The sequence below is a fragment of the Equus caballus genome, chromosome 17, assembly GCF_041296265.1.
Source record: "Equus caballus isolate H_3958 breed thoroughbred chromosome 17, TB-T2T, whole genome shotgun sequence".
In the NCBI taxonomy this organism is placed as follows: Eukaryota; Metazoa; Chordata; class Mammalia; order Perissodactyla; family Equidae; genus Equus; species Equus caballus.
This window is the reverse complement of record NC_091700.1, coordinates 45,433,053-45,452,174: the sequence shown is the minus strand read 5'-3', so window position 1 is coordinate 45,452,174 and position 19,122 is coordinate 45,433,053. Positions and strand designations below refer to the sequence as shown.

Sequence of the window (19,122 nt, the reverse complement as noted above, 5' to 3'; positions counted from 1 at the left end):
ACCACCCTATTAAAGCTGCAGGGCCCTCTCTGACCTCTCTAGTAATCTCTGTTCCAGCTTTGTTTTTCTCCACAGCACTTATCACTATGTGACACCCTACATATTTCACTTATTGTCTGTCTCATCCTACTGGAAAGTAAGCTCCCTGAGGGCAGGGATTTTTGTCTGTTTGCTCTGTTTTGTTCACTTCTGTGTCCTACCACCTAGAACACTAACTGGGGCATAGTAGGTACTCAATACATATTTATTGAATGAATGAGTGGTTAAATTCTGTGAGAATTAGTATTAGGAGAAAAAGTATCTTTTTTGTCAAAGTTATATTTCCTTAGGCAATATGATTGATGTTGTACGTTGTAATTTACTTTTTGGTTTTACTACCAGGAAGCTCAAAGTCAAATATAGAAAGAGTTACAATTATTCTCTCGTCCACGGTTTCTAACTCAGTAATCGTCCCCCTCTGTATGGTTTTTCATTGCCTTCACTTTTAACCTTGATTTGAACAATTTTGAGCATATCTATATATATCCTCAGGTAGTATTCATGGAACTTTAGGCTTCTAGTAAATATTTATTGAGTGAATGCGTTGTATACCACTTTAATCCTTTTTGAAAGTAAGTGGGATATAAATAATACATTATTAATGATTTCTGGTATGACTGACAATAATGGGCTGGAAGAAGCAGGTGGTTCTGAGGAGAGGAGAGGCCAGTGGGGAAGGAAGCCCTGCCTGGGTCCCAGGGCCAGGTGAGCGCATGCTATGTCATCCAGACTCGGACCGTACATCACTGAGAGCGGAGGTATGAGTAATTTTGCTGGGACGACAGGCATAAACTAGGACTGTTGGCAAATTGGACAAATGGTCACTTTATCAATGGTTAATGTTTATTAAATAGTAAATATTTAATTTAGGTGCAAGTCCAGAAAAGTAAGCAGTAATAATGTTGATGCTTTGCCAAGATCAACAAAAGCCGCTGGAGGTGCCACCAGCACCGAATGAAGACACGTTCTTCTACGTTAGAAAAGAGTTAAATAAGCAGTTGACTTTGTTCTTACTTCTCTTCCCAGCATTGACTTGGCCAGAGCAGCTGTAAAACCTGGAAAAGAGGAAGCAGTGAATTCAACAGGATAGAGGGGGAGGAAGCAGAGGATGCCAAGTAGAGTAACTCTGTGGAGCCCAGGGAAACCCTGCTGCCTTCACGGGCGGCAGCCCCGAATTTCCGGGCGCTCCCAGAGCTGGGTCTGCTGGCCACCTACCCCTGAAGCAGGATGGAGGTGAACTGACCTCTCTTCTACCTGGTGGGGAGTCCTTTGCCTTCTGTCCCCTCTTCATTCCCCAAGCTGGGCACTCTGCCCTCTCCAGCCACTGCCCCTAACTCACTCATCCAAAGGCCAATTCCGTATGTTGCTGGTGGCAGTAAGCGCACCCAGAGCCTAACTGAAGTTTCTGGAGATCACGTCTATTGCTTCCCAGCATCTGCCTGTCCCTCTATCACTGAGCCAAATGAAGTTGGGCTGATAGCAATTTGCTTTTTACCAAACCATGCCTGGGGCTCCCCTTTACCTTGTGTTGTTCCACATGACTGCAAACGGACTCACGGACAATTCATTTAACATCTTTCCAGATATTATGATTTGATGGGATGCTCCGCCACAGCCAAGGGTGCCTTTCCTCTTCATAAAGCTGAGTACCGCTCTGTCCTTTAGAAGCCAGGCACTGGGGCTTTGTTTTAACCCTCTCCAGGCTCTTACTCATTACTGGTTCCATTCATCACACCCTGTCTAGTGGTAGGGAATAGTTCTTGATTCTTATTCTCATTTAGTTCTCTGCCTTCTCCTTCTAAGGGTAGCTGGCTCTGACAATTGAAACTCAAAGAATTTTTTTTCTAAAGGACAACAAGGGCAAAAAACATTTTGAAAATCCTGCCTTTTCATGTACAATCAGCTTTTCCTCTCCCAGGGCGACGTTTCCCTTGTTCCTTCTTTAATTGAAGAACGAAAGAACATCCTCCACGTTGAACAGCTCTCTTATGTGTATTCCTATACGTTGTACCCATGAGGAATTGTACCCCGGGGAGCAGAGGCCAGGGAAGATCTGCAGGCCCAGAAATATAGGAAGAGCAGACAAATTGCTAACCTGGCTCTTCTCTACAGAGCCCTTCACCGCATTTGAGGGTGTCATAAGAAAGAAGTGATTGCTGAAGAATAGCTTAAAAAAAGCAAAAAGGAAGGAAATCAAACACCGTGTGAGTCTCTCTCTAGGGCATGTATCTTGTATAGCAGATTTAATTTTGGTGGTGGCCATTTAATTGACGTGGTGGCCCAGTCAGAAGATTTTTTTCCTGTTGTGTTATGTCCTGCCTGGGAAACTTCAAGCCTCCTGATAAACTAGAGGGTAAAGAGGTATGTTCCAAGCCCCTTCGCCTTCTTTTTGGCAGGGTGGCCAGCCTGCATTTAGGACACTTACCATTGTGTGTGCCTTTGCTGCATAAGTCAATAGTACGTGTTCCTTGCAGATTGTGGGGACAAGTGAAGCTTCCCACTGTGGGGGTCATTGACCCAGAGTCCCTTGAACAGGCCAGATAAATGTCAACTCCAAGAATATTGCTTCTCTGTAGACAGACTCATGGGACGCCTGGTATGAAGCAATCTTGGCCATCGTCCCAGCCTACTGGCCCTCTGCTGTCACCTTGGGTGGACCAAGCCCTTTCTAAGACACAAATGACACCATGGTTGCCGAGGAAAATCCCAAGCTGTCGCACTTCCTCTGGATCTCTTTGGAAAATCTCCCTGGAAACTGTTGGAAGAGCCTCTTTTTGCCGCACCTGTTCGCTGCACGGCTTCTGGTTCTCTGTATGGACAGTGATTTGGGGCAGGGGTGGACTTTACATCATCTGCATGATCACCACAACTGATTTAACAGCGTCCAGGGATCGAGAGAAATTTTCAAAGCTTTCCTTTCCTGGTAAAACTGAGAAAACAACATGTTGTCTTTTAGGAATCAAAAAATGTCCCTCAAGGCAAAGCTTTGCCTTAAGGTACAATGAAAGAACACTGAGCTAATGAAAGAACACTGTGGGCTTCCTGTAAAAATATATTCTCACTTTTGATCCACAGTCAAGGGGATTCTTAGATATAAGGATCGTACCTTTGGATTTACGTTCTGTTGAGACGAAAGCAGAGCTCTGTTAAATTGAGGTCTACTGCAGGGTGTGAGCGTGGATCTGAGGGGGCTTCTCGAGGTGGGGATGAATGGAAGGCTCTGTGGAACCCAGCCTCTCCATCTGTCTATATGCTCACTTAGTCCGCCTGGGTGAACAGTGACCCACAGTGTAAAATAAAGAGCCTTTGAATTATTATCTCAAAATATGAACAATTTTTATAACCTGTTCTAGGGGGTGGTGAACGCATCAAGGGAAGCAAGCTGCCTGGCTTTGACACAGCTGGGCTGTGATTGGCTGCCCGAGTTCCGGTGATTTATAGTTTCTTTTAATGCAGTTGGGATTGGGAGCGAAGGTCAGAGTGGGTCTTTCAGTAGATGTATGAGAGTGGATTTTAGATATAAATTATGCAACACTTGAAGTTCAACACAAATACAAATTGAGCAGCTCCTTCCTGGTGTTTGGGGAGTTATGACTGATTTGCGGTCTGCTTATGAATGGGACGAGGTCGCCCTTCAGTTATGAAAGTATTTTTCACTTTAGGACACCCATACTTAATTAGGGGTTCATGTGGTGAGGTCATGAATGAGAATGCTTGGTGTTTTGACCCCCTAAATCTGTGTTCCTGCCCACAAGGCCTCTTGATAGATTTCTTTCATAGTTCGCAAAGGAATTATGAGATCTCGTCTCTGAGGACAGCACGAAACACTTTTATGCACCATTAAAAATGGAGCTCGTTCAGGCTGCAGCTGGGAAGCTGATCCTTCCTAAGACAAATCCTATGGTATGTTTTATTTCAATCCAAGATTTAACTTTGAGAGTCCTGGAGGATGATTTTGTTTTCTAAATATTTTGGATAGAAGAAGTTTTACTTTTCCATTAGGGGGTAAAAAAGAATTCTAAACAACTCAGCCTTTACCAGCTGAACTAATCAAATGGAGGAAAACTTGAAGCCATGTAGCAACCGGAAACCATTTACCTTCCAGTTTCCTCAGCTGCATCCTCTTCTGATGGCAGCATGGATGTCCTGAGCTTTGGCTGGAGTTGTTTCTGAAACACCTGAGGAAGCCCCGGGAGACAAGGTCTTTATTTTTGCACGTGGTATTTGATGCTAAACATAAATACTCTTCCCAGGAAAGTGGAGACTTTATTTTGAAGTCCCAGGGGCTGGCTTTCCATATCCCATTAGGCAGAAACCTGCAGGGGTCGCTATCGACACTTGTTTCCTGCTCCAAGCTTGTTGGGGTCTGGTGCTGTCTCATCTTGGAGAACTTTTATTTCTAGGTCTCTGAGTGGCAGTTCCCACCAGTTCTGTTCATATGTTCCTTAAATGTGGTGAGATTTTGAGCTTAAGCATCCCAGAGTGGGCAAATGTACACCAGGACACAATTAGCCAGCAAAATGGTGGACTTCTGTGATTTTCAGAGGCTGTTGTTAAGGATTGCAGGTTCAGTGTCATCTAAAACTTTTAAATCAGAATCATGTCTTCGATGTGGTCATCTGTATTGTCTTCCAGGGAATGCTGCAGGATTTTTTTCTCCTACATCAGGGATTTTCTCTATTCTTTCCTTATGGCCCATCCTTCAAACCCCTTCCCCCCACCCCAACACACACATCTCTTTCTTTTTCTTATTCCCTTGCTCTCTTCACTGGCTTCACAATGCTTCTGGGTACTTTGTCCTCCCTCTGCTGAACAGGAGAAACCACCAAGGTGGGGCAAGGCAGAGGGTGGGATGGAAAGAGATTAATAGGTCCCATTTACTGGGTATAGTCGGCCCTCCCTATCTGGGGGTTCCGCACCTGCGGATCAAAAGGCCTGTGATGGTTGTATCTGTACTGAACATGTGCAGACTTTTTTTTCTTGTCATTATTCCCTAAACAATACATATAATAACTATTTACATAGCATTTACATTGTATTAGGTATTACAAATAATCTGGAGATGACTTATGGTATATGGGAGGATGTGCGTAGATTATATACAAATACTACCCCATTTTATATAAGGGACTTGAGCATCTGTGGATTTTGGTATCCACAGGGGGTCCTGGAACCAATGTCCAGTGGATACCGAGGAATGACTGTGCTTTTAGGTGTGTAGCCCTGTGCTAAGCACTTTTAGATGTGTGTCGCTGCTAAAATTTGATGAGGAGAAGCAGCCACCATCCTTGCATTCAGCAGGGAACTCGGAAAACTTTGGGGGTAATTGGAGAGTGATTTGGTTCATGCATGGCCAAGAACTAACTTGTGTCAGCCTGGGGAGCCCAGCCAGCTCACGCTACAGTGCCCCCTAGCTTACACAAGAATATCCTGAGCAGTAGAAAGGAACGAACATTCATTGAGAATATAAGGCCAACAAAAAAATATAAACATTTTGTATAATGTATAAAATATGAGACAGCGAAAAAACCCAAAACAGCTCTGTGCCTATCCCTGGGTGAGACATTTTCTCTTATGTGATCTCACTTAATCTTCACAGCACATTCGAGGTAGGTTATGTCTGTTCAGTTTGACTCATGAGAAATATGAAACTAAGGTTAAGTAAGTTGCCCATGACTAAGATGTGACCACATTTGCACTGAGGACTCTGGTGTCACCATTTAAACCCTGCTGGCCAGTCCACATTCTGGATGAATGAATCCTCTGAGACATTGGGGTTGTTTTTGCTGGCCTTATGTGAATTTCTACTCTAGGGAGGTGGAATGTGTTTGTACCAAAGCCATTCCTAGGCTTTAGCACCTAATCATCTTGTTTCATAGCATCTATTCGTATCCCACAGTGGGTTCTCATAGGTAGAAAATTGTTAAAATTCAGAACTTCTTCTTGTAGGATGATGGTTCCGCTGGAGACCTTCTGATGGTGGAATGAATGGAATGGTATGTGTAGCCTGAGCATTTCTTTACATTCCATTCAGATAGTCTCCATCTTTTATAACCGCCATAAAAGTAAAGAGCTGAGGACTTTCTGGAAAGGTGGTAACTGGACTGTATTCCACCTACCTTCCATCGCCAGCTCCAGCTCGTCTACCTTGTCTGATGCGGTGAGTCTGCAGCTCTGTTGAGTGAGGCCTCAGCTGGGGGCTGGAGAGCGTTCAGAGCCCACTTCTGGCTGGGGCAGACCTCAGAACAAACCAGTAAGTGACCAGGAAGGAATACGAGGCCTGGGACTGTTGTGTGAAGATGTGTTGCCACCTTCTGAGAAGATCATGAAAATGCTGACAAGAAAGTTTGCAGAATGGGAGTTAGTAGCTTGAGGGAAAATCTTGGAGATAATAATGGAGCACTCTTTCAAGAACTTTCTTGAAGGGCTGGCCCCATGGCCGAGTGGCTAAGTTCACGCGCTCTGCTTCGGTGGCCCAGCATTTCGCCAGTTTGGGTCCTGGGCGCGGACATGGCACAGCTCATCAGGCCATGCTGAGACGGCATCCCACATGCCACACCTAGAGGGACCAGGGAGAAAAAAGGAAAAATAAAATCTTTAAAAAGAAAAAAGAACTTTCTTGATGGTGGAGAAGATAATATTGTGTGGAAAACATAGATGTTGACAACTCTGAGTTGGCGAGTAGCTTAGGATGTCTGAACTCCGGAAGTGAAGAAGCTTTAGAAGTGCCTACCCAATTTATCGTGCTGATATTTTCCTTTTTATTAATGCACAAGAGTAAGACATGATAAAAATCTATGTCTAAGTAAGACTGAAAGAGCTCTTTCAGTAAGTATAAAATAAAATTCTGTTATAAGAAAGCATTATGTTATAATTTAATTGGGAGCACTTTTTCTTTCTTAGTGGTACATAAGACAATGGTACATCTTATAATAGATGGAATCTTCGATCCAAGGAAATACCGTACGTACCCCATGGGGAAGGAAAGATATTTACAACTATGCAATAATTCAGGGAATATATAACCCACATCTAAAGGGAATAGTTGAATAAAAAAACAACAAAACAAAACAAATGGAAAATCAGAATAGCAAGATAGAAGATAAGGAAGAGAGAAAAAATAGTTCGCAGTGAACCCTTCATTATGTAGTTAAGGAAACACTATGTTTTGTAGTAGATAAGTCCTCAGAAGCTTATAACCGATGCTCATTTCTTGCTCTCATAAAGCCCCATCATTGTGGTGGTGGTGGCAGGGGTGGGGCTCTCTGTTCCTCTCAGGATCTGGGCTGTGGAGGCGCTGTCATCTCAATTCATCCCTCCCAAGATTGTCTGGGGTTTTCCAGACAGCAGGTGGGGGAAGAGAGAGTCCAGAAATTGGAGACTTTGCAAGTTTGGAGAGGCATCTGTTTCTAGACTTCTAGATAAACTTAAGAAATATTTTGAACAACTAATTCCCATTAAAATTCAGACCTGTGGAAAAGATCAGATTGAGGGAGAAGCTTTTCCACCTAGCCAGAGATGAAATAACTAGGGTTATTTTGTTCCTGCTCTTTCATTTCAGATTGGATCTGTGTGGTAGGGAGGTTAACTTACTTTTTATTTCTTAGGTCACTGCCCACTTTGAACCCAATGGAGAGAATTGAACATCACTGGGGACCTTCTGGATTTTGAGCTGGATGCAAGAATTAGATCACTTTGGGTTGTGTTTCTTGAGGAGAGGCTGAGCGTCTCTGGATTAAATGGATATTTAATGACCAGATGTCATTCACCAAAATCCATGTCCATTTCTTCCTGGGAGCACAGCAAAGCTGCATTTCCCCATCTTCTTTGCAGGTTGGTGTAGCCATGCACTGAGTTCTGGCCAATGGAATGTAGTGGAAAAGTTATGAGCCACCATGAGACCCGGTCCCTGCTGTGTCTCCTCTATCTGCCAGTCAGATGTTGACACTCAGGGAGACCTTGGAAGAAAAGAGTTGAAAATGAAGCCCTTCCGTCAGTCTAGGTTTCTGAATGACTGTACAGAGCAGAGCCTCCTGCCTCAGATTTGACTTTACACACGTGCAAAATAAACTGACCTTGTTTTAGGCCTCTTAGATCTCAAGGTTTATCTGTTATAGCAACTGGTGTTAACTTAGCTAATACAATTAAAAATTACTGAAGAATGCTGGGTTGGGAGTGTGTACCATGAATGATGAATGAATAGTCTTGAAATAGAACAGACATACTGCAGAGAATATTCTAGTAATATTCTGGAAAATAAAGTACTAAACAATCCTAGAAAAAACTAGAAATTGGGATGGGAAGAAGGAATACCTTTGCATAGACCACTCAGTTCAGACATTTATAAGAGGATGAATCCTAGATTAGAAATGTGAAAGCACAACTATTGACCCAGAGGAAATCAAAATTTAATTTACCTAATTGACCAAAGAAGCTGGAACCTGGAGTAGAACAATTATCATGGAAGAGAATAGAAACAGCACTAGGATCAGATGGGTTTACTGTTTGTTGAATTCTGTCTAATTCTTAGAGACCAGATAACTCCATATTATATAAGCATTTCCACATCAAGGGAAAAGATGAAAAACTTCCCCATTTGGTAAACCCAACATAATTTTAATATCAAAAACTGGTGATGATAGTATAGAGAAAACTATGGACTAACTTTATTTATTAATATATATGCAAAATTCTAAATAAAAACATTAGCAAAAGAATTCTGCAATGAAGAACAATAACTGACCAAGTAGTAGGTTTAGCTAAGGAAGGCAAAGATAATAAAATATAAGGAAATCTATCAATATAATTCATTACATCAATGAAGGGACCAATGACCATATTAATTAATGTTGAAACGTCTTTTGATGGAATTCAGCAGCTATTCTGCATAAAAAGGTTTAGACTATCTGGCAGATGCTATAGGTTGGCTAATCCTAACCCATTCCCAACCTCCTTTGCTCTTGACTGCTTTCGTTATTGAGGCTGGATAAGTTGAATAACTGGTTTCTTGCTATTAGGAGTTGCCATATGATCACATTATCTGAAGTCCAATGAGAGTTTTCCGATAAAGCTTTTGCTAGTCTGATAAAAAAGGACAAGTGTAGTTGATCCTGTCCCTTTCCCGCTTCTTTCAGCCTTAAACATGGCTGTGATGCCTGGAGCTGGGACAGCCATTCTGCAACCATGAGGCAACAAGCATGAAAAATAGGCCAACCTAGTTACAAATATTCCATTCCCAACTTTGCTGAGCTGCTAACACCAGTCATTGTCTACCTGTAAATCTCTTGTTCAAGCCACAATCAGGTTTTCTGTTACTTTCAACCAAATGCATTCCTGACTTAGTCAGAAGGAAGGTACTTAAAAATGAAGATCAGTTATCAAAACCCAAAAGCAAATGTTATTATAAGTAATAAAATGCAAAGCTATTTCAATTAAAATCAAGCAAGAACTGCACAGAGATGCTTCCTCCTGCCACTATTATTCAACAATTTTCTTGAAGGCTCTAGGGAATGCAATAAGACAAAAACAAAACAAAGCAAAAAACAAAACAAAAAAAAGTAAAACGACAAAAATAGTAAAACATAGTGCAATAAATGAATTCCCCAAATTCAACTGCGTGGAATGTGGAGTTGTATTTTTATGAGTTGGTGAAATGAGATCAGTTGTGCAGCCGGTTGGGCATTTGGGGACTGGGCTGTGCTCTCTAAGTTAATTGTGTCCTAGTTGTAGTCGGGTCCTACTTGATAGAACTTGTGTGTTCCAGCCTAGATCTCTGCGGGCTGGGCTTTCCAGGACATTGGCAATAAATCCAGAAATTTCCCGTTATTTGGTTTCTGTCTCATTGGGGAGGTTGGTCCCGGAGAGTACTAGGGATGTAGGGCTTCGCTGTTCACCTGCCTTCCATCTCCTCCACCCGCCCAGAAAAGCAGTTACCTTGTTCCCCTTTGAGCTCAATTGCTGATGGTCTCACAGAAGAATTCACGTTATCACAGAGTGCATTATTGTTGGGTTTGTAATTAATATATGCAGTGAGAAAAAAAGATAAAACTTTTTGAATACCATGTGACTATTTTCTCTGAAAATCTACAAGAACTAATAGAGAATTTGCTCAAGTGTTTGGATACCAGCTAAATGTACAAAATCAATAGATTTTCTCCATTTTATTAATACTCAGGCAAAGCTTAACAATTTCATTAATAGTAGTTACAAAAACTATAACATACCAATGAAAATAATTAACAGAAGATACAGTTTCTACAAGAAAAGAATGTTATTTGAAAAAATGAAGAGTTATGCCATATTCTTGGATGGGAAGACATGATTATTGTGAAAATGTCAACTCCCCCAAATTAATATAAATGTAATGCAATTTCATTTAGAAACCCAACAGTGTTCTGTTTGTATGCTTATTTTGAATAGGATAATGTGATCTTGAAGCATATTTGGAAGAATAATTGTATCTGAGGTTGCTAAAAAATACGAAAAACAATAGTGAGAGGATCTTTCTATTATCACATTATCTAATGCTAAAACCACTGTAGTAAAACCAACCTGATATGAACATGATGATAAAGAGAGAGTGGAGTAGACAATCCAGAAATGGATTCCACTCAGTGGGAAGTGCTGGATTTATTTAATCGAAGATGTTGGCCCAACTCGTTCTCCATGTAGAGGAAAGTCAATTTGGTTCCCTAACGCATAGTCTAGAATAAAATTCTGAGTGGATTCAACAGTTAATATAAAAAGAGAACAATAAAAATTATAAAAGGAATCTGGGAAAATGCAAATACAATCTGTGATTTGGGGAAAATTTATAATTAAGACTGAAAACTCAGAAAATATAAAAGAAAAGAGACACATTTGACTATATAACGTAAAGAAAATATAGATTAAAAGTGCATTAGATAGACAATGTATTAAAATCTATATACACAATGATCTCTTACAAGTTTGACAAAAACATAAAACAAAACCCAAAAGCCAAAAGAAAAATGCACAAAATGATATGAGTTGGCGCTATGGAACAGCAAATGCTATTGACTAGAAACGTAAAAAAATGCTCAAATTCACTAATTGGGAAATGAGTTGCTACTATGTGAGCTCCTGCTTTAGATCCTACTTTAGACGGACAAAAGTTAAAAACAATGATAACACTTACTGCTGCCAGGCATGCAGAGAAATCTGAATTGCTACTAGAAATGTGAATTGCTAATACCTTTATGGAAAATGTTCATTACAACAAAAATATACTCACTCTTCAAACCTGCCCTCTACAAAATGTAATCTCATGAGAATGTACTCTATAGAAATAAAAGGTTTCAGTTAAGAATATTTATTGTTACATTGTTTATAGGGCAAAAAATTGGAACAAGATGAATGTATCTGTCAGGATTGATAGAAAATACACGAAATAGAAATTACTCTATTTTAGGTAGAAAGGGATTTAATACAAGGAATTAGGGGCTTGTACACTCTTTGGAAGAGCTGTGACTCCTAGAACATCACAGAACTGACCCATCAGGGGAACTACCAGCTCTGAGGCCTCCCCTGAGACGATGCTGAGGTCAAGAACCCACCGCTGTTGTCATTGCTTGACCTTTTGGACACTGAGAAGCTAGAGACCACCTACGGCTGCAATCCACAAAGTGGCCCCTAGCGTTAGCCCACAATTACTTTCTGACACCCAGAAGGCAGGAGAATGGACACGAGCGTCCTCTGAAAGGAGACTCAACATTTGCATGACCTCATTTGCCAGCAGAAAGAGCCCAAAGGGACGGGAAAATGACCTCCATCTTACCTCTATCTTTCCACCCTTATGTGATACCATCTAACTGGTGGCATCCGTTTGCTCAAGACGTCAAGGCAGTGGTGGGAAATAGAGTTTTTTGGTTCTTAATTTCTCTTACTAGGAAGAGAGTTGCAACGGAGATTAAATGACTCAATCCACAGTAATGAGCACACGCAATCATTATAAAGAGTGAATTAGAACTGCTCTGGCTGATTTGGAAGTATTTCTAAGAGATATTTTGAGTATTAAGAAAGGCAAGATGCAAAGAAGTGTGTGCAAAATGATTCTACCAAACCCAACCCCTTCCCCAGATGTTTGTGTGCGTGTGTGTGTGTGGGAGGGGTGGGGGTAATATAGTGAAGATGAGGAGCAGAAGAGGAAAGAAAAGCCAAGCAAAAAAAAAAAAAAAGAAAAAGTAAAAGACCATACTATTAAAAAACTCAGCATGTATCATATTATCATGTTTATGTAAAATTGTGTGTATGTGATTTTATGAACGTGGAGAAAAATATGGAAAGATACACTAGATTGTTAACACATGCTACCCGTGTGTGTGTTGGAGGAGACGGAAATGGAGGAGGCAAGCAAAGAAAGAGAAGAAATACTGTCCTAAAAACTCAAGCGTATATATGACCCAATTCATGTACACATATATTTATGTGCGTATATATGACACTGATTGAAAGAAATAGAATGAAAATTAGGATTAAGTCTACATCTTATGATTATATCTATATCTACTGACTTGGAGGGTGAATAGGTTGCTGTAGAAATGGCCCCCAATGAATCAGCCCTCTCTATATCCACACCCTTGTGTAGACTCTCTCGCTTTGACCCTGGGTCTGGCCTTGTGACTTATTCTGGCTGATGGGACAAGCCTTATGCAAGCAGAGGCTTCCAGCTGTGCGTTGGGCTTGCCCTCTTGGAATGCTGCCACCATGTGAAGAAATCTGCTGAACACGTGTTGCCAAGCTGATGGCCAGCACCAACTGTCAACATGTGAGTGAAGCCATTTGGACTATTCATCTGCCAAATGACTGTATTCACATGAGTGACCCTAGATGACACCAGCAGAAGAACTGTCCTGCTGAGCCCTGCCCAAATTGCTAACCGCTGGAATCATGGGGAAATAAATGGTTGCTGTTTCAAGGCAGGGGTTGGCAAACTTTTTCTTAAAGGGCCAGATAGTACATATTGTAGGCTGTGAGCCCTACAATCTCTATCACAATTTTCTTCCTCTCGTGTTGTGGGGCAAGAGCAGCCATAGACAATATGGAAGTGAATGGGCATGGCTGTGCTCCCATAAAACATTTATTTACAAAGGTGGCTGGTTCACAGGCCCTAGTTTGGCAACCCTACACTAAATTAGTCAGCGACGCAGCAGTTGCTAACCGATGCAGAGGGATGTCCGTGATACTGTCAAGTGAAAAAGTCAAACTGAAGAGTAATGTACAGAGTTTGATTCTTTTTTTAAATTTTGGCAAAAAACTCCAAACCAAACTCAGAAACCTCCTGTATGTGTGCATGTCTGCATGAGTATGTGTGCATGAGTGAGGATAAGATCCAGAAGAATACACATCAGCCTCCTGACTCTGGGTTCCTCACAGTAGTGGATTACTGGGTGTAGGCATGGCGGAGGAGGGGTATGCTGAGATGAATAGCCATTTTTTCATACAATTTTATGTTGTTTTTTGTATTACAGTGAGCATATGACTTCCAAACTTGGAAAAATTAAATAAGAAAAGAATGAGAAATAATTAAATGCCTCGAAATTTCTGTTTGATATGGTCGAAGACCAGGTAAAGCTAATGATGCTGTCCAAAGGCACCTCTGGCTCTGTCCACAGCAACCTCATCACGAAAGGGTGCTGGCATTTGCCCTGTGGCAGGAGCGAGATGGTTGGGAGTGGTAGGAAGAATGCGCGTGTTGAGGAAGAGGGGTGAATTTTCTGTTTGAATCATTTCTATGCTTGGATTTTCTCAAGGCAGAGCAGAAGCCTGAAAGTCATGGTCTTTGACTAGTGGCCTGGACGTCTAAGAATTTATAGAGTCCGTCAACCCCGATTCCTCTGACTAAACCACTTTGAGTTGAGCCTCTGCTCTTGGTCAACGATTGTCTTTAGGGCTTTGCCATTGAACACCCTGCTGTAACAGCCAGGCCTTCTGACGAGCTCTCACAACCATTATCCATGAGCCGTGGGAGCCTCGGCTACAATTTGTGAGAATCTGTCCTCATTGGAATGTGGAATTTCTTCTTTTCTCTGCAGAAAACCTCTCTTGATTGATCGTTGCTGTTGTTGTAAGAAGAAAATCATTTACAAGAAGGATCGCTGAAGAGCATAGCAATTAACAGAAAAAGTGCTTAACAGCCTCGGCCAGCAATTCCCTGCCCAGTTAGTGAGTGTGGGCGGTGAATGTGGATGAGCCCAAGTGGAATGTTCTGGTGAGTCCTCTGGCCCTCTGACACTCAGTCATCCCCTCACAAAAAAGCTAGTAGAGCCAATCTAAAAGAAATTGCTCTTGGCCCCAGACGATTGAGAATTTGAACATGTGTGGAAAACATGACCAATACAATGGGGTGGAGGAATTTTTGGGGGGAGAGTTAAGAGAAACTCTTTGATCAATTCTAGTAGTATTTCATCTACATATATATGATACATAGGCATATATATGTGTATATAATCCATAGGCATATCTGTACATACACACATATATGCCTATTAATGTATATGTATGTCTCATAACACACATGTACACGCATACACACACAGCTTATACTTATCTTGCATGATGTTTTTAGCTTCGTCAGAGCAATTTGATTTCTACTATCTCATTACAATCAGCCTACCGACTTCTTCGTAACTACTTGTGTCAAACTTTGGTTTAGTTTGTCTATATGTGAAAATAATTTCATCGATTGATGATGTCATGTTGTTGTGACAATAAATTTTGAAGAAGTTGAGTTAGTCTCTGATTCCAAGATTTCTCCATGGCAAGGCAAGAAGAGAGAGGGGGCATTTGTCCCCAGGCGCCAGGCAGTAGAGGTGCATCAAAGGGGCTGGTTTGCAAGCGCCAGCCTGGCAGCCACAGCGGCGGAGTGGGAGGGCACTAACGCCCCTTCTTCTGTCCTCTGTGAACCAAAGGTAAGAAGCAGGAATAAAATACACAGAGGGAGTTAGAACTGTCAAACTCAGGCGTATTTTAAGGACATGGAACAGTACTCCCTTTGGGGATTTATCTATTTTTAGTTTGTTTTTTGTTTTTTGTTTTTTTGAGGAAGATTAGCCCTGAGCTAACTGCTGCCAATCCTCCTCTTTTTGCTGAGGAAGACTGGCCCTGAGCTAACTTCCGTACCCATCTTCCTCCACTTTATACGTGGGATGCCTACGACAGCATGGCTTTTGCCAAGCGGTGCCATGTCCGCACCTGGGATCCAAATCGGCAAACCCCGGGCTGCTGAGAAGCGAAACATGTGAACTTAACCGCTGCGCCACCAGGCCGGCCCCAAGTGTTTGTTTTTAAAGCAAAGAAAAAGAATGCCATCACAACTGAAAAGAATTTTATGCAACAAAACCAGGTTTCAAGAATTAGTTTGGAAAAAGTTCTCCCACCATGTCACAGGGGTTGGAATACATGGCCGTGAAGCTCCTCTCAGCCCAATTTCCATGGTTTCTTTGAGTGTGGGTTTATATGACCGCCACATCAACAGGACATGACATCATCAGGTATACCTGATGTCAACCAAGCCCCAGAGTCCCCTGTCCCTGTGCAGGCTGGTCTTGTTTTCACATCTGAACTGAGCTGCATCTTGGCTCTAAGACTGGTTTATATGCTTCCCTGGTAAGCCAGAGGAACTTCAGTATTGGAAATTTGCACACAAAGGGATTCTAGGATTTCCCTTGTCCCACCTGCACCAGGGTACAATGGCCTTCTCAATGCTTTGCTAGGAGTGACAAAAACAGTAGCCAAAGTTGGGAGAAATGTAGTCCTTGGCGTGGGTGCATGTGTACAATTGTGTTGTATGGGGTCAGTGAGAAGAGAGGGAGAAAGGTGGCCCATTTGGGACAAGAAGACGGATTTTCAAGGACCCTTGGTTTGTCTTCTGGCCTTCACGCCCCTTTGCCAGCATTGGATGTGGAAGGGCCTGAGAGAAGGCAGAAGGGAGATTTTAATGAGCCCATAAAGCTTCCTATTGTGTGCATCTCCTTTGGAGCCTCAGTGTGGCTGTCTGCCTCATATCGCTGGCTTCAGAGTCAGCGCGGGAGGGGAGGCCCTTATTCCCCTGCAGGAGCAGCACAGGGTGGAGGTCCAGTGCATGGACTCTGGAGCTGGACTCTTACTAGGTGCATGACCCTGGGCAAGGCACTCACCCTGCTTGTGTTCCTTCATGTGTTACAATGAAGAAAGTGATATGCTTATGAGGATTAAATTATATCTTCGTATGACCATAGAGTATTACACGCACCTAATAACCTAAGTATTTAATAAATCACTTCATACATGTGTTGTTTCTCACCAAGCATTTATTGAGCTCCTTCTGGGCATCTAGAGGCAGGTCAGGGCTAACTCCTTAACCCCCCAAGAGTTCATTACCCATAGTCTCAGTTTTTCCTGAAGTATCTGGGAAAGTATTTGTCGGAGGTGTGCTCCCAGTTTAAGAGAGTGGCTGAATCGAAATAAGCCTGATCATCTGGGACAAGGAGGTGGCAGTCCCTGAGGACAGGCCAGGGGATGGAAGCAACTAAGAGTAGCGTCTTGTTATCCAAATGCTGCTCTTGAAGAACCTTCGATGACGGAGCGAGTTCTCTTTGTTAGTGAGACTTGTACTTTCCACGCAAAGGTGCCACTCATCCATAACATTTATTCCGCCATTATCCAGTCATAGAGCGCTGACGACAGTCCTTCATTGGTCCCCTGAGAGGAATCTTCTCCAGCTCTCCCCACATGGCAGAGAACAGGAACCAGGCTGCTGACTGGGGAGGGCAGACGCATAATCGCTCAGCTTGTATTAGCACAGAATGGGGAAAGTGACAAGTCTGCAGTTCACGTTCTTACAGAGATGATGAGCTGTCTCAAACCAGCAATTTGGCTAAAAAAAGAGTCTGCAAGACTCCAAGTAAATTTGTCACTTTATGTTCCCCTCCTCTTTCCTAAGTGTTAATGCAAGTTTGCAGTTGAATATCAGATATTCTGAAATCGCGTTTCCTGGCATTCATTGATGCTACACTGAAAGCAGAATGCTAAGCACAGTGTATTTTTCTCTTGCACCCAAATGAATCTTGGAACTGTATACATATACGTACATCTTCTCTTTCAATTATTCTTTTTGCTTCGGCTTTACAGTCTGACCCAGATACCATCTCATTTCATGTAATTCTTCAAATGTTTGTTTAGCCGTAGCTACTGTGCCAACATTACTACATGAGTGGTACCCAGATTGTTTAAACAGCAGGCAAATGTACTTTTTCAAGTGAATGTCTGATTTTAGGATTTGTCCTGGCATTCTTTAGGGTCAGAAAAGACTTAGAAAAAAATATTCAAAAAAGAAGTCCTTGAGAAGAAATCAGAAGATATGACATTTAAAAAATACTGTCTGAAAATTCCACTGATGGCAAAAGGCAATGCTTCAGACCAGAGCAGGGGTCAGAGAGGTCTGTCAGAGGAATTTGCCTGTGGAATGCTGTCCAAGCTGAAAATGATGTAGAGCGGCAGCAGTCAGATAAGAGAAAGGAGAGCAGGCACAGTTAGGAAGCAGGTGGCACAGTCATGGATTTGAGCCGGGGCATCTCCTTGAGATAGAAAATACAGGATTCCAGTAGAAGTAGTCTTAAAACGGTTGTAAAATGCCTTGACAGCTTGATGGATGTGGACTTCATATATATATTTTTCCCAACGTAAAGAATGAGATCCTATAAAAGCATTTCCTAACTAGGAAAAGGACTATCTGTGTAGACTAACTGAATGGATCCGGGCCCCATGCCACCTGCTGCCGGTGCCCACAATATGCCTGCTTACACTGATGTACTGTGGGTGTTTCAAGCCTTCCTTTAATGGCAGTGGTGATACTGTGTTGTTTTCAGCCTTCTTGAAACCTTGTTGCATTTTGAGAACTCTTTTTGATATTGGTTATTGGAGCCAGTGGTAAGGATGCCCGCTGGCAGAAGGAAAACTCAGGCTGCACGAGAGCCTGTCAGTGGCTCCCATCAGAGGCCGGGCGGGTGCCTGAGCCACAACCATTCCTTGAAAAGCCTACGGCAGTTGCTTGCTGCTGTCAATAATGGTAATTATAGTTACAGAGCACCGTCCCCTGAGGAGCTCAAAGCACTTCATAGACGCTGTGGCATTGATCCTCATAACATGAGTGTAACAGGGAGAAGGAGCCAGCCTTGTCAGCATCTTATAGATGGGGAAGCTTCACCGAGGGAGGCAGAAATGACTTTCCATTTCTGTGGAGCAGAGTATGGCATAGAGGTTTTATGAATCTTGATGTGTGTGCTAATCGCCCCTCTAAAATGCACCACCCCTAGATCAGCTTTTCTTAATGAGCATGTCAACATCGGTGTATTGTAAAGCCTTTGACTGCTCCATAATGGAAAGACATTTAAGGATAATTTAGTGTTTTTTCTTTTATTTGTATTTTTACCATAAAAGCTATAGGGTAGCTTATTGTTACAAGGTTATATTCAAGTAAAGGTAAAAGAACAAAGGCCAAATGTCATGTAATGGGCATGGAGAGAGGGGCAGGGGTAAGAAAACGGTGGTGGAAAATGGCCACGAAAACCATTTACTGTAATTGAGCATAGCATTTAGCTTTGAGAGTCCTGGAAGCCAAGGCTAAAAGGGAAACAGGATGACTTATAAAGGTCTCTATTTAATAAAATAAATATGCTATGAGACAGAGGAGTTTAGGTGTATAAGCTCAAGTAGACAAGTTAGCTGAGGAATAAAGGTTTAATTTTGCATCTTCTGAAGGCGATCCTAAGGCCAAGTCACAAAGAGTGGTTGCTCACCCCAAAACTACACACATATACACACACACATACACGCACCATAGACCCTCACATTCCTGTACTTAAAAGCTGAAGATGAAATGTGGTCAAAATTAACATCCAGGGCAGACTTGAAAGGGGCACTGGGAAAAGAAAGCTTTAAGTGGCCACTTGGTAACTGACAGGTGGAAGGCAGTGGAGGGAACATTTTTGCCAGATATTAGCCTCTATCTTTCTGCAATATTCTATGATAACCCATAGATTCTTCTTGCGCCAGCTATTTCAGTCTCCTTCTTCCTGACTTACA

The 19,122-nt window shown here is 42.2% G+C and overlaps 1 protein-coding gene across 9 annotated transcripts in view; it reads left to right on the top strand.

Moving 5' to 3' along the window:
- The window catches only part of CBY2 (chibby family member 2), a 55,476-nt gene that overhangs the window by 3,240 nt on the left and 33,114 nt on the right, over positions 1-19,122 (top strand). For 8 of the 9 annotated variants that reach the window (XM_014732101.3, XM_070239766.1, XM_070239768.1 and 5 more), the window contains one exon: positions 14,094-14,269. The gene's annotated coding sequence lies outside the window, so the exon portion shown is untranslated. Of the gene's footprint in view, positions 1-7,646; positions 7,873-14,093; positions 14,270-19,122 lie in introns of all 9 variants that reach the window. The other variant, XM_070239765.1, reaches the window with a different exon arrangement.